Source organism: Cryptotermes secundus, unplaced genomic scaffold, assembly GCF_002891405.2.
Source record: "Cryptotermes secundus unplaced genomic scaffold, Csec_1.0 scaffold964, whole genome shotgun sequence".
Lineage (NCBI taxonomy): Eukaryota > Metazoa > Arthropoda > Insecta > Blattodea > Kalotermitidae > Cryptotermes > Cryptotermes secundus.
In genome coordinates, this window is record NW_019725428.1 from 1,396,023 (window position 1) to 1,410,575 (window position 14,553).

The following is a 14,553-nucleotide window of genomic DNA, read 5'->3' on the forward strand; positions in this document are numbered from 1 at the left end:
CACTGTATTATAAAGCCTTATAAAGTTCTGTTACCTGTAGATTTCATACAGTGTCAAAATTAAATATTTCTTTATAACCTTTTTTTCCTAAGTCAGTTATTTAATGATGCTGTCAATATTGAGACTGTATAATCGTAGGATCGATGGTGAGATGATTACTGTTTGGGGAGCAGTTGGCAGGATAAGAATTGGAAGAAGACACTGAAGTGTTTGGAAAAAAACCTGTGCCAAAGCCATTCTTCCACCACAGATTGTACATGACCTGACATGGGATTGAATCTGTGCTGCCAGTGACTAAATACATGACCTATGGCACTGTTATTTGCATTCTTAAAATCAGATGTAATATATCAAGCTTATACAAATGTAGATTATATCTGTGAGCCCAGGCTTTTATTATCAACCACAGTTGAAAGATAAATAGCAAATAAAAATGATACTTCCAAAATTAACAGAATATTAACATTGTCAGAAAGATTAATAAATTTGGAACCCCAGCTTGCTATATACACGTATCTGAAATTATGAGGTACTGTATAGCTCTTAATGATAATGATTAATCATTAGAAGATAACTATTCGATTATAAGACACAGGGAATTGTACATAATTGTATAAATTATAGCTCTTATTTTGATGGTGAAATAATCACGTATAGTAGTTTGTAAAAAGAATGTATTTGAATACTTCAGTTACTTTTCTGAATACCAGAGAGACCATACATAGATTTCTGGTTAATCTGTTGGTTTCTATATGGCGTGTCAAAATCTGATCACTTTTTATATACCATATAGGTTCTCGGACTTCAAGAAGGAAACCAAATGTGCTACTTCAGTGTTGGAGGTGGTAGTGTAATACCACGAGGACCAGTAACTCATGGAAGTAATCATCACATCAGTTGAAATAACTCCTGCGCGTCAGAAATAAACTGAAAGTTAGTTAAGAACAAGTTAAATCTATACAAGAAGCATATTCAGTCTGAATACTGATGAGTCTCATACGAAGTGAATGGATGATAAAGCGACACATCTATATTATCAGTCGTGATAATGTTTTGCATTTCTCTTGACCAATTTGTTCATTGTGTGTCCTGTCATTGTTTCTTTTTGAACTGCTATCTGTAAACCAATACTTAGCAACTGACAATAAGATTATAGACACAATGTTGATAGGAAACATTGACAACAACTAGAATTTGCTGTGCAGTGTTTTATGAATTAGATGATAAAATGTGATACATTTATCACATATACAAAATAAGAGCCAACTGTTAATAACATGTATGTTACTTGTAGTTACTTTGCTTTTGTAGGTAGCAATTTTAACCTTTGTATAATATCATGTTGCAGTTTGTCATAGCTAAAATGCGGGAATTAATTTTAAAACATTTGTTTTAAAATATATGCATCTTGACTACATTAGCTGATTGCTACATTTTCCTGGTTATTATGAAGTTTTTACGTTTTCTTGAATGTGACTATTTCACATTGACAGAAATATTTTAAGTAATGACAAGAATGTTATTTATATTGTTGCAAAGAAGTGGGTAGTAAATATATTTTTGTCACTAGTGTTTATTGTTGCATACTAGACAGGGTGATTGTAAATGAGCTGTGAAGTTTTTAAAATTTATCTGAAGCTAAATATGATTGTGTATTTAAGAACAATGCGGAACATGAGTGAAGACTGCATGCTTATACCACCAATGTTCTCTGTACCCAAATTAATTTCTATCATGTTTATGAAAAGAACAATTATTCAAGAAGGAATTACATTATATGATCTGTATATCTTATTAAGACTTGTAAGATATATTTGAATTTTCTTATATGTTATATACTCAACAGATTGGATGAACAATTTTCATGTAGTGTCATAAATATAAAAGGGTCCCTGTGGACCAGATTCAACCAAAATAAAATTTTACAACTGCCTATATGTTCTACCTTGAATATCACCTAAAATTGTGATATCATTTATAGGTTGAAATATGCAGACTGGTAGATGGATAAGTAAACAGATGAATATGATGTTCCCCTAAGTCATTCATAGTTTCAAGCATTGTGTTTATACACTGAAAATGAAAGAAAAGTACAGCAACTCTTTCCTCAGCATCATCATCAGTAACCACGGAGTATATGAAGCCTCATGAGGAAATACGTGAGATACATTTCCCACATTGTCAAACACAGGTTGAAAGGGCCTAAAAAACCTTTCTGAGAACTTTATTTTGTACAACTCTTTTTGTGCATTGAATAAATAAAGTTTGTTTGCAATGAAGAAGTCTCTGTATCTTGTCACGTTTACGCTGCACAATGTCGCATAGTTAGAGACAGAAGTCATTTCTGAAAGGGTATATGAAGTTTAGCTCTGATATGAAAGGGGTATATTGACTGAAAATATTTGAACAATTGTGCTCTAGCTGCATAATGAATTTTTTTTTGGGTTGATTGACATGAAACTGTTTAAATCTTTCTTCATTATCTTGGTGTGACACTTAAGTGTTACAGTGTTACTTTAGGTAACAGAAGTTTTCACTGCTGTATTTCGTAGTATAAGAAACACACCAGTGTATGGAACTCATGAAGGTTTCTTAAGGCGAAATTATGATTTTTTTCCTCCCCCTGTTTGATCTTCTCAGTCAGTATGTAACTCCAGCTTTTCCTCAGAGATGGTGATAATGTTTGGTTTCTGGTTGCATCTTAGAATGACTTAGTAACACTTCTGCAATACTAGTACCTGCAGTGTATCTTTCTGGAAATGAAGTTATTGTTTTATATTATTTATTATTACTTGTTTTAACAGATATTGGTTTTACCAGAAATAGTTCCTGTGCCTAAATACCTGAACCTTGGTGCATTAACCATATCTCTAATGCATAACCCATTTTCATTGTTACTTCCAATGTTGAAGATACACTATGATTTTTAAGGCTGTTTCTGAGACTAAAACTTTACATCTTACATCCCAGGAATTGTGATATATTAACAGGAGGACCAAGTGTCTTTCACCACCTAATGTGTCTTATACGTACATTCCGATATAATGAGATGTTAATACTGCATATAGAATTGAAAAACTCACATTGGTTCTCTTTACTGAAACAGTACCTTCAAATAGATAATGTGTCCTACCTTCCTTGTCCATCTCTTCTCAACATCATTAAGTAATCTGCATACACGATTGAAATCGGGTTTACCAAGAATACTATATTGTAGTGACCATCTTCATTTCTGGAGATCCTGGATTACATCATGGGCTGTCATTTTCTTACAATTGGAATGGTAGATATTTAAAGTAAGGAATATAACTTTACACAGAATCTTGACCCTTTCTTTCTTAATGTGAACACTTGAAACTGATACTATATCAGTCCTGTCCCTAACATTTGAAAGTGTTGCATATGTATTTTTCACCTGTTTCACAGTGATTTCTGTTGGAGAATTAATTGACTTCCTGATGCATGAATAGATTATACATTATAAATAGGCAGAGTTTTTTTTCTTCACATGTTATTTGTAGTTTCTGACTAATTTTTGGTAACATGAAATAGTAATATAATTATTTATTTTTGAAACAATAAGAGAAAACATCTGTCTGTATAGCACTGGGAGATGGTTAAACACATTTTGATGGATATTTTGTTTTATATTCTCTAAATAAAATTTTTTTAAATAGTTCAGGTGATATCACTTTCTTAATGATAATTTTGAGAGAACTTGTAAAATATAAATGTGCTAATTAGCTCAGTAACTTATGATATTGTTAGGAAATATCAGGAGTAGTGGCGACATCTAAAACTGATAATTTAGCAAACTGAACTTTTATCTGTGAAATAGTAAACATGTGACTGACTACAATATCTGCACTCCTGAAGATTGCAGTCTTCTGGGATGGGTTGCCACCTGCAGTGGTACCTGGCTAGCATACTTTATGATGCACCATTCCATAAGGCCATCATTTTGATGGTAACTATGTGAGAACCTCACATCTCATATGTTTAACCTAACATTTAAGGTAGCTGCATAAAATGAGGATTCCATGTTCAAAAAGCTTTAAGACTGTGATTAACCCCTTCAAGACTCTCAAAATGGTAGCCGACATGCCCTTTAAATAATAGCAAGTCCTGGATATTAAAGTATTATCTTAGTTTCAATCTGTTTTGATGTATTACATTCCTTGATAAGGGGAGGACCATAGTAGAACATAAAACTACGATCTGTTAATGAAGATGAAATATTAGTACAGTCTAAGTGGAACTTCAAAATATCTCAGACACATGGTACAGCTCTTTCAAAAGAGCAGCCAGCTACATCTCAGAGATGATGTTAATTGATGGTTAATTAAGTAGTTGTGAAGTATGTACCAATATTATTGAAGATATTTGTGTTTGTAATGAATGCACTAAAATTCCTCATTGCAAGTTGTCTTCTGTTTTGAAAGACACTTATATTGACATTTTATCTTGATAACAGTTCCAGTTCTACATGATCAATTTAAATGTTATTTTCTTTTTGAAATCTGATTTACCTTTCCTTCCATTTTGATGGCCATGAAATGAATTTTAAAACGTATCATTTGTATCCTTCAAGTTCCTAACTGTTTACCGTATTTTTCTATACTTACTTATATCAGAGATATAAGCTGATATTAGCTGAAAATCGAAGATACTTCAGGACTGGTGTTGCTGAAGAGTTTAGATGAAATAGAGAATGTTGTGTGAGTATGTCACAGGAGTGTTAAAGTCTGCATTTAAAAGCATTTCTAGATTCTCTGATTATCAGGAATGTACATACATATTGGTATTTTTGTTCACTATAGGTAAACCTGGTTTGCTCTCTGTATCTCTGATAAAATGTTACAAGAAAATATATTATGAAAATCTGTATAGAAGAATATGTATGACATATTCTTTTAATTCATTTAGAGCTTAATAATGTTGATTATTTTTTTATTTATTATTTTTATGGTTTATTTAACAATGTGATTATTAGCTCAGACTGTACGGTGTCAAATTGTAGAATGAATAGTGAATAATGAATTGAAACAGATATGGAGGGAAACAGTCATAGCCTAATTTGTTGGTCTGTCCAAACATTTACCTGGAAGGAACTGTTGATTATCATAAGAAACCTCAGTTAGGCTATTCAGTGTTCTGGCTGAGATTTTAACTACACACCTCCAAAATACATGCCCAAAAATTACTGGTTGATCCAGCTTATTAACATGGTTCAGGTTATTATGAAGTATTTCTTAGATAATATCATGAATTAATCTGATATGTCTTTTGTTTTTCTTCTTGATATTGGTGTTCTTCTGTGCTTTGTTCCACAGTCAATATTCTTTTCAAAATTGACATAATAAACAGAAGAATATATGTATTGTGTGCATGTATCTATATATTTTCAAGAGTTCCAGAACTTCTGAAGGTAACAAAATACATTAGACTCAAAATGAATGTAAGTTGGAGAGGCAGAAGTTGGTTAAATATTTGCAGTAATATGAATGGAAACATTCAATTTTTCCTTTCATTTTTGAAGGACACTCTTTATAATATTTCTGAACTGTTAGAATGATAAACTCTGTAAAACATCGGAACAAGGGGTCAAAGACTCATCTTTTAAATAAAGGTATAACGTATGGTATGTTGAATGCAATAGTTTTCAGACTTGAAACATAAAATCCATAACGTAATGTAGAGGAAATATATATAAACAGAGAAAGCAAAAGAGTGTCTCTGTGATTCTGTTTTATTTTATACATAAATATTTTCTGCATAACATTTTGTAGAGAGTTGCTGTTCACAAGTCTGAAGTGGGTGTTCCAGCAAAATTGACATCCCACAATATAAATCATTCTCAGCAAACTGTTGTGCATTTCATAGCTGCATCAGTAAACAACATTTTTGTGTCCCCTTTCATTTAATTTATCTGCTGGCCTTGAAGAACATATGTATATGAATGAAATTAATTGTTCTTGCATAAAAGCAGGTACTAAGTTGACAACTTTCATATTTTTATGAACTGATATATAAAAGAAATTGTGTCACTGTTTAGTGATACAGTGAACCCTCCTCAAACATGGATTTGTCCAATGCCTGAAAATAATTATGAAGAGTTATTTGCTGAACACAGAAAGTTCAGTTATACTCAGTGTGCCAGACACTGTAGTAGCATTCAAATTATGTTCTGATGCCTAATTTTGTGCTAATAATTTATCTGATACTTAATATCCCATTGACATTTAATTTTAACCCTAGTGCTGCAATATTTGACTGAAGATGACCATGCATCCATTATTGTGTCATGTGGCTATGAATATGCATTTGTGTTGCTTTTTTTTCTTCCTCATATTTGTACTTTAAAATTACATTATTTTATGAAAATGGTGAGAAAATAATATGCAGCAAAAGGGTTGAAGTCTGAGTTTCTGTAGATACTTTATTTATTACACGGTTTGTTCATAAATTAATATCATTGCAGTATATTTGTTATTTTACTCTTTATTTACGTTGACTTTCCATTGGCATGTTCCTGTATCTCCATTAATCACATACAATATTAAGTTCATCCAGTGTGTATTCATTGAACATGCCACTTTCAAGGGACATTTGCCCCATGTTGGATGAGGATTTACTGTGTACCTTGTGAGTGGTTGTATATACATGTATATATGTATATGTATAGTCTGTATATAACTTGAGTGTTTACATTTATCTTGTGTGAATGATATTCAATATTTTTAACTGAATATTCAAACACTATTCTATTATTGATTATTGTTCTGGTAATAAATACCAAAGTATGGTAGGCGTTAGATGTGTGATTGATAATTCATTCATAGATTTAATAATATAAATATTTTCATGGATTAATATTAATAGGTATGTAATGATTCCCTAAAAATTTCAGTCAGAGGTGCACTCATTATGATATGGTTCTGTTTAAAGTGTTCAGTTTTCTGGGGTATTTTGTGAAGTGGATCTTTTGGCATCCTCAGGTGACTGGTTGTGTTCGCAATAGCAATATTGTGGCATGTTCTTTTACTGTGGTTTCACTAAGGATTAAACTTGGCATTTATACACTACTGATATGTGTGTTCAGTAATAAACCAGGGAAGGAGAGAAAGGGGAAAAGAAGTATGTAAATGGAAACATTTTTTAGGTATATGATATACAGTAATACATTCAGTGCTCTTGTACTGAAATATCTTGTTTTTTAACGTGAAAATAAAATATGTGATTATTACTGAGGGCAATGAAGATGCAGAATTCTTGAGGAGAAACCTGTAGGAAAGGAGCCACTTGGAAATTTAAGAAAAAGATATAAGGATGATATTAAGATGGCTCTTAAGGAACTAGAGTCATGCCACAATTTCATTATAGCTTGTGTCAGTGCTCAGTACTATCTGCCTGAATACAGTATTAGCTAACAGTTACATACTTTCCAGGTGCATTGCCAGCCACTTCTTTGCAAGAATATTGCCTACTGGATTCTTTCTCCTACTAGATATAACAATACATACTCTTTTAACAACTGGAAAGTGTGAACAGCATGCTTTGACATCTTGAGTTGAAATGTTTATCTGAAAACAGTGCTACATTCTTCCGCATGGTCTCAATCTCACTATATCACAGACAGGTGGGGCTAGGAAACTTTAAATTCTGTCAAGACTTGAGGTTTTTTTTTGTGGGGGTGGGATGTGAGTTAAATTGCCCCAGCGTCATGTCCATTGATGGTCTTTGATATTTGTAATGTTGAGGTTTTGGGTTCACTGTCAGCTATTGGAGGTTGAAGTAACAATAAATATATTATCAGTTACATATTTAATTCCCTTTGTCTTGTTTTAAAGGTGTATTTAATCCTCAAAATCTTGAAGCAGACCACATTTTTTCTAGAAATAAGTGTAGCATAACTGCATTAAAAACAAACAAAAGGGAAGAATTGAGAAGGCAGAGATATGTTTGCTCAGTGTGGTCGCTGGAAACAGAATTACAATTCATAAATGTAATTAAAACATAGAGAATAAATTACGTTAACAGGTACCAAAACAAAAATTTAAAAGAGGATTACCATAAGCAATGGCTAGAACTCTTGGAAAGGATGCCTAAAACAGTCCCAAGACCAGCCTATCAGTGTAACTAGCAGTATCATAATAATTAGTCAGCCAGAACTTTTTTCTAGAACTATGTTTGCTTTTGCTCTCATTTTATGTTCTAGCTGCATGGTAGAAACATATCTCTACCAGCAGTTATGTGGCTTTTGACAAGGCTGCAGGTATGCATCAGTTGTTTGCTGGCATATGCACTAGCACATGCAGACTGAAGGAAGGCACTGGCAATAATCATACATGGATCACTTCAGAGTCTGTTAACTTGGCTTCAATCATATCTGAAGAGTGCTGGAATTGATTGTGGCAGCTGCTAAAAGAAAATAACAGAAACAACACAAATCTTTCATTATGATGAAGCCAGTCACCTGAAGATGAAGCTAAATCTATTTCCTGAAATATTAAGCACGTCAGTATACCTTTGACAATGGATGATGTTAAACTTAAATTTAAAGTTTTATTGTCTTCACTCAAGTGCCTATATAATTCAGTTGTATAATTACAGTGATACTCTGTCTCTTTCTTCTGTAACATAAAATTAATTGTCATATATATCAAGCCATGTGTGATAGCAATGTCGTGAACCAAAATAGAACACAGAAGGCAAAGTATTCTGCATGATCCAATATGTACATAAAACTACTGTGGTGTGTGGTAAAATTATACTGATTAACAAAGCATTAGTATTTGAACAAATTCATAATTCGTAACTGATCTTTGACAGTATGTATGAGTTTTATCCACAGAAGGCTGTGTGTGTTTGTGTCTTAAAAGAATAGTTGTATATAGTTAGCTCATTGCTTTTGAAAAATTTGAAAATGTATTTTTATGGTATAATAGTTACAAAATTGCAGCATGGTATATTCTGGCTTTGAATAGCAAGGTGCATTTTTTGTAATATACCCAATAAAGCTCTAGAATAACTAATTTGCTAAAATATGTATATTGTATGTCACTTCCTTTATTGAAACGCCACAGGATTAATAAATTAATACCTAATAATAAATGTAACATACAACAAGACAGTGCTTATGCATCTAGGCTTCAGTTTTATAGTTAGGATAATCTGGTGAACACTGGTATGTTGAATATCTATTACATATAAACTTTTTAGAACTAGGAGGTTAGTACGTGAATGAGTGAGGTGGGAAGTTTATACAGAATTTTACTTTGAAAACCTGAAAAGAAGGGGTCTGTTGCAATATTTAAGCATAGAGAAGAGGATAATGCTTATCTTGAAAAATTAGGCTGTAAGAGTGTAGACTGGATAACTGGCTCAGGAGGGGGGCAGTGATGGCTTTTTGTGGGCATTATAATGAACTTCATGATCCATAAACGTGAAGAATTTCTTGTTGTATTATTAAGCATCAAACTTCTCAAGTAAGTGTCTGGTACATAAATGTATTGAGGATATCTAGTGCAGTCAACTGTTTATTAATGCGGGGCAGTCAAGTTTTGTCGCGTTATCTCCTTAAGGTTTGGAACATTTTTATAGTATTATTATTTATTACATGCAACATGCACATTTAACTGGCACATTAATGTCGTGCTGTAAATTACATTCATATGGATCCAAAGAGCAGAGCAGTAATTTGCTGCTGGACTTTGCCATCATAGTCATTCATGGATTCAGGCCCCATTTGAAACATTTACCATGTTTTTGTTTGTTCCAAGACCATTTATGCATTCTGAATGGGGCCTGCTCTTTGATGAGCAGAGGGGTTGTTCTTTCTGAGACTAGCTCAGAACAGAGCAGTAACTTGCTGTTGGCCTTTCAGGATGTGATGGATCCAAAGTAAATATTCAGTACTTGTAACGCAGAACAGTGTGAATAGGTGGGACCCAAATTCTGCTAGAAGTGTGAACTGGACTTTGGCACAATGTGTAGAATGGCACTTGGCCCCATTCAGCATATTCTCCAATGAACACAGGGGTGCCATTTTCCTTCAGAATAGCCATATATCAAATTATATGGTGTTATAACCCAAAAGATTACAAATTGTAATAATTGATTTGAAGCTCTCACAGTGACTCTATGCAATGAAGTCTTCTCAAATGATCAGCTGTGACAGTGTGGAGTCAATATCCAATGTTTCATAAAAATTCTTCAGTCTTTGTAACAGAATATGATTTCACATGTGTCAGGTGGGAGAGGACACCACTGACCATCTGATTCCACCCATTGTTCCATCAGGGGTATGTCCTGGCACATCTTAGAGCATCCCTTTTATAAGTTTTTTATTTACAAGTCCTGTCAGTGTCGAGACTGTGTAGTGTCCATGATTGCATGATGAATGAATGTTGAGCAGTTGGTGGAATGAGAAATGGCAAGGGAAATGGAAGCACTTGGAGAAACCTGCCACAGTGCTACTTTACCTACTGCAGATTCCACACGACCTGACTTGGGATTGAACCTAGGCTGCCATGGTGGGAAGCCAGCGACAAACAGCTTTGGTTAGGATATGGTCTGAAGATAATATTTTGCGGTATAAATATGTGTGAATTTGAAAGTAAATTTTCCTGTTAACTGTGAACGATCTCGTGGTTCTGATTATGATGCCCCATCTCAATCATGAATATCAACAATATTGTCAGTTGGTATATGTCCATAGGACCAGACATCATTCTAAGCTTTCCCGCGGATATTGGATTGGAGACCCATACTCAAGAAATTACCTGAAGATGGCAGCATAGTACGAGTAGTCTGTGCTGCCATCTATGTCAATCAACTAAGGCGTTATTTTGAAGTGTGGAACGAAACACATCTCATATTCTATTTAGCCCTGATCCTCTATGTACAACTCACACAATTCTTGGAATAGTTACTTCTCTGACAATAGATAATATCAATTCACACACAGATTTAAAGTATTTCTGAGAGGGAAATTATTTTGGACGTGGGATATTTTAATGTCAGTATGAGGAATTCCGCCTAGTGGTACAACTGATTCATCCCACAGCGAATTATTGGTTAGTGTAGAAGGTTTAAGAAGACGAAGTTGTAACTCAAAGGACCATCGAGTCGTTTGAATTACACTGCTCTCTTATTTCGACAGTAACGTAGGTGAGTAAATATTGCCTTAGTACTTAATGTGCTGTGCAAATACTGTGTTAGGCGTTTCTGTTGCTATGGTAACTTACCCCTCTGCCACTCCTACATGGGAACTGGGGCACAGGTTTTTGAAATTACATGTGTTATGTGAAGAATATTTGTTATAGAGTTTATAGTGTTTTTAGTGTTGGTAGGGTTATATATGTTATAACTCGTTATGACAATTACTGGTAAATTTAATGATAGAACATGGACAAGAAAATACTTAACTAGAACTGCTATGTGTAACAGGCACGGTAAAGAGATAGTTGTGGGAACTTCCCACAGTCCAACACACTACTCCTTCGGTCAAAACAGGCAGCTCAAACTCTTTCTGTCAGACAGACAGCTCCTTTCCTTTGAATCAACCAGACAATTCTTACTCCCAGGGCATATCAAGTCACACTGCGAGGTGACCCCACTTGTAAACACATACATATCCAGGAAGGGGAAAAGGTCTGGGCATGGATCTCGATGAGATCTTAAGTCGGGAATGCCCGTGCTGGCGAGGACCAGCAGCAGTTTAACTGACCGGTCAATAAAGTACGCACACACCCAGAGGGGAGGGGCTGGAGATAAGCGAGCTCTGCTTCCCTGTGGAGGCAATTAAAATACTTAAAGGAAACGATTTGTTTTGACAGCTCTTCTTTGGGGGGGGGGTGCGTGAAAGGTCCTTTAAGTTGATATGGTTAGGTGATCTACTGAAGATCTGAGCTGTCATTTATATTTTAAAATAAATGTAATATTATTCAAATACAAGATGGGGATTCTGCTTACTGTCTTTGGACTGTGACTTGGAAATTACCACAAGAAAGGGCTGGATTTTGTTTTAGTTTTTGTTTGCTATTGTCTAACTTGCTACAGCCATGACTCATGGTGGTAAATATTAAAATAGCCTCTGGAGTTGATTAATGATTGTGAAATGAATGAATACTAAAGCAGTTCCCAGGTGGAAGATCAACATTTTGCCTGTAAATTCTTTTGCTGCAATGACTGGAAAATGTAGTTCTCCATTATTTATAATAATATTACAGTCTGAAGTCAGTTTTTTACTTTGCATTTCTTACAGAATTGTTAGTACTATTTAAGCAATTAAATTATGTGTATGAGACTGTAAAAGTTTATATCAGTTATTTACTGTATTTATGACAAAGCATTATGTTTGGTCATTGCCCATTATCTGGACCAAAAACATGTATGACATTGTAATGTTGGTACCCTTACCTTTTATCTGGAATTAGAGTCGGTGTCTAAAAACACTCTGTACCAAATTAATCCAGCAAATAGTTAATGTACTCATATATTGTTTTGCAACATGAATCAACCCCAGACACTTCCGGTTTTGTATAATATATCCACTCCTCATACTGATGCAATTTCTTCAAATGTAAGCCCTATCGGTGGCTGTTACGTGGTTCACATTTTCACATTATGAAGTCTTGTAGTACTGCTGGTGGTCAATACTAGCAGTCACAAATCATTGGTATGTCAGTGCTTGGCTGACATGCTACTGACAAAGAAGAGAGTGAAGTTGCTTTCCCACTGACTTGCTGTCATGACACCAACTTCTGGTATTTGTTAGTTGCTCATTGATTTCATCCCTTTTAGGTGCAAATATTATCCTGAGAATTTGTGTTTCCAAATTTTTGTAATTTAATAACAAAGGGATGATGTAAGTAGGTAATTTAATATATATTGGCATGTGTATTAGTGACTTGTGGACGTGGTTTGGATTGGTGAATCGATTTATTGGATATTCACAAGTCCTAAGTACAGTAAGTAAGTAATACTGAGATTACTTTAACTATAAGACACAAATGGGAGGCACGCGGTAGCGTAGTTGGTTTATGGGCTATGATACAAGCCGGAAGGTCGCGGGTTCACGTCACGATGAGGTCATTGGATTTTTTTTTCAATTGACCTAATCCTTCCAGCCGCATTATGGCCCTCGGGTCCACTCAGCCTCTAACAGAAATGAGTATCAGGAATTAATTAAATAATTTTCCTGGGGAGTAAAGCGCTGCTGACAACCTTACCGCCATCTTTGAGCCGATTGTCTAGATAATGTTGGACCCTCAATGTCTCACAACACTATGGGCCTTCACGGCCTGTTACAGGGATAACTTTACTTTACTTTTAATAAGACACAGAGCAAAGTATTCAACGTCTGCTTGCTTGGCAACACGATGAATCTTCAAGAGTCTGTAGTCACTCGAATTCTTACTCTCGAACTCTCTCACACTTACGTGAACGACGTCTGTCTCTCGAAAGCACACTAATTCACTTCTGACTCACGGCTTCTGAACTAGCCTCCTTTTATCCCTGCTAGGTAATCACCTCTTTGAAGAGTTCTGTGTTCGAGTCGAGTCGAATCGAGTCTTATGTTACGACCGACGGTTAGTCGGCCAGTGTGTCTCGGAATAAAGCACCCATCTTGGGCTTATGGCCAGATTTTTATTACTGTCAGACAGCTGCGGGTTTGTTGATCTGGGACGCTATCTTTGAGGAGAAGACGTGTCTGTCGTTTAAAATTGCTTGTGGCCCTCGCCAGTGGAGTCATTTTCGGGTCCGAGCTCCGTGGGACTCGCTACCATATTTTACTGTCTCAGATTCGAGACTTCCCTTTTTGTCGCCTCCTACGACTCGCAGGTATTCGACCCCGCCTCCACACGGGATTTGTTTATATACGCGTTGTCACGGGAACGTATTTACAGTTGCTACCGAGGCAACGATACCTTCTATGCTATTTGTTGTAACGTGTCAATATTCGTTGCCGCGGAAATATGATTACCGAACCTGGCTCCAATTCTTCTATAATTTAATAATCTGCATAATTTAGAGAGATAACCTATGATAATGAAATCTGGGATGTTATTATAAAGGGCTGGACACATTTCAGATGTAGGAAACAGTAGATGCATATAGAATTTTGGCTGGGAAACCGTTTGGATCTTTGGAAAGTGAGATGTGAGGTGAGTGAAATCGGCCCAGGCTCATTTGTAGTGGCGCACATTAGCATTAGAGATGTTGAATTTTTTAGTTCTAGTATTAGTGAGCTAAACCCTCTCTCTGCTAAAGTTGGCACTAACTTCGCTGATAAGCGGCGGTCGCTCGGTCGGTACAGTTCGCTTGCAGACTCAAGCAACGGAGTTTGTTTTGTTTATTAGTGAGTTAATTTGTTATGTACATTAATTAATTTACTTACAAGGAACTTTCAGAATCTCTTCCTTTCCTTTGGCCTACTATTTGGCAGAGGTTTTACCATTTGTGTCCTGCGCATTGTAACTCTTGTTGGATGGGGGGGGGGGGGGGGAAGAGGGTTTTAAAAAGTTGTTTGTGCATGTTTGCTATCGA

At 35.2% G+C, this 14,553-nt stretch overlaps 2 protein-coding genes across 11 annotated transcripts in view; both read left to right on the plus strand.

Annotated features, from left to right (window-relative positions):
- LOC111863422 overlaps positions 1 to 9,045 on the plus strand; it is a 357,450-nt gene extending 348,405 nt beyond the window's left edge. For all 7 annotated transcript variants that reach the window (XM_023849735.2, XM_023849737.2, XM_023849738.2 and 4 more), the window contains one exon: positions 794 to 9,045. The gene's annotated coding sequence lies outside the window, so the exon portion shown is untranslated. The remainder of the gene's footprint in view (positions 1 to 793) is intronic.
- A 1,986-nt stretch (positions 9,046 to 11,031) lies between these two features.
- The window catches only part of LOC111863426 (protein Fe65 homolog), a 323,054-nt gene continuing 319,532 nt past the window's right edge, over positions 11,032 to 14,553 (plus strand). For 3 of the 4 annotated variants that reach the window (XM_033751060.1, XM_033751062.1, XM_033751061.1), the window contains exon 1: positions 11,032 to 11,172. The gene's annotated coding sequence lies outside the window, so the exon portion shown is untranslated. The remainder of the gene's footprint in view (positions 11,173 to 14,553) is intronic. The other variant, XM_033751063.1, reaches the window with a different exon arrangement.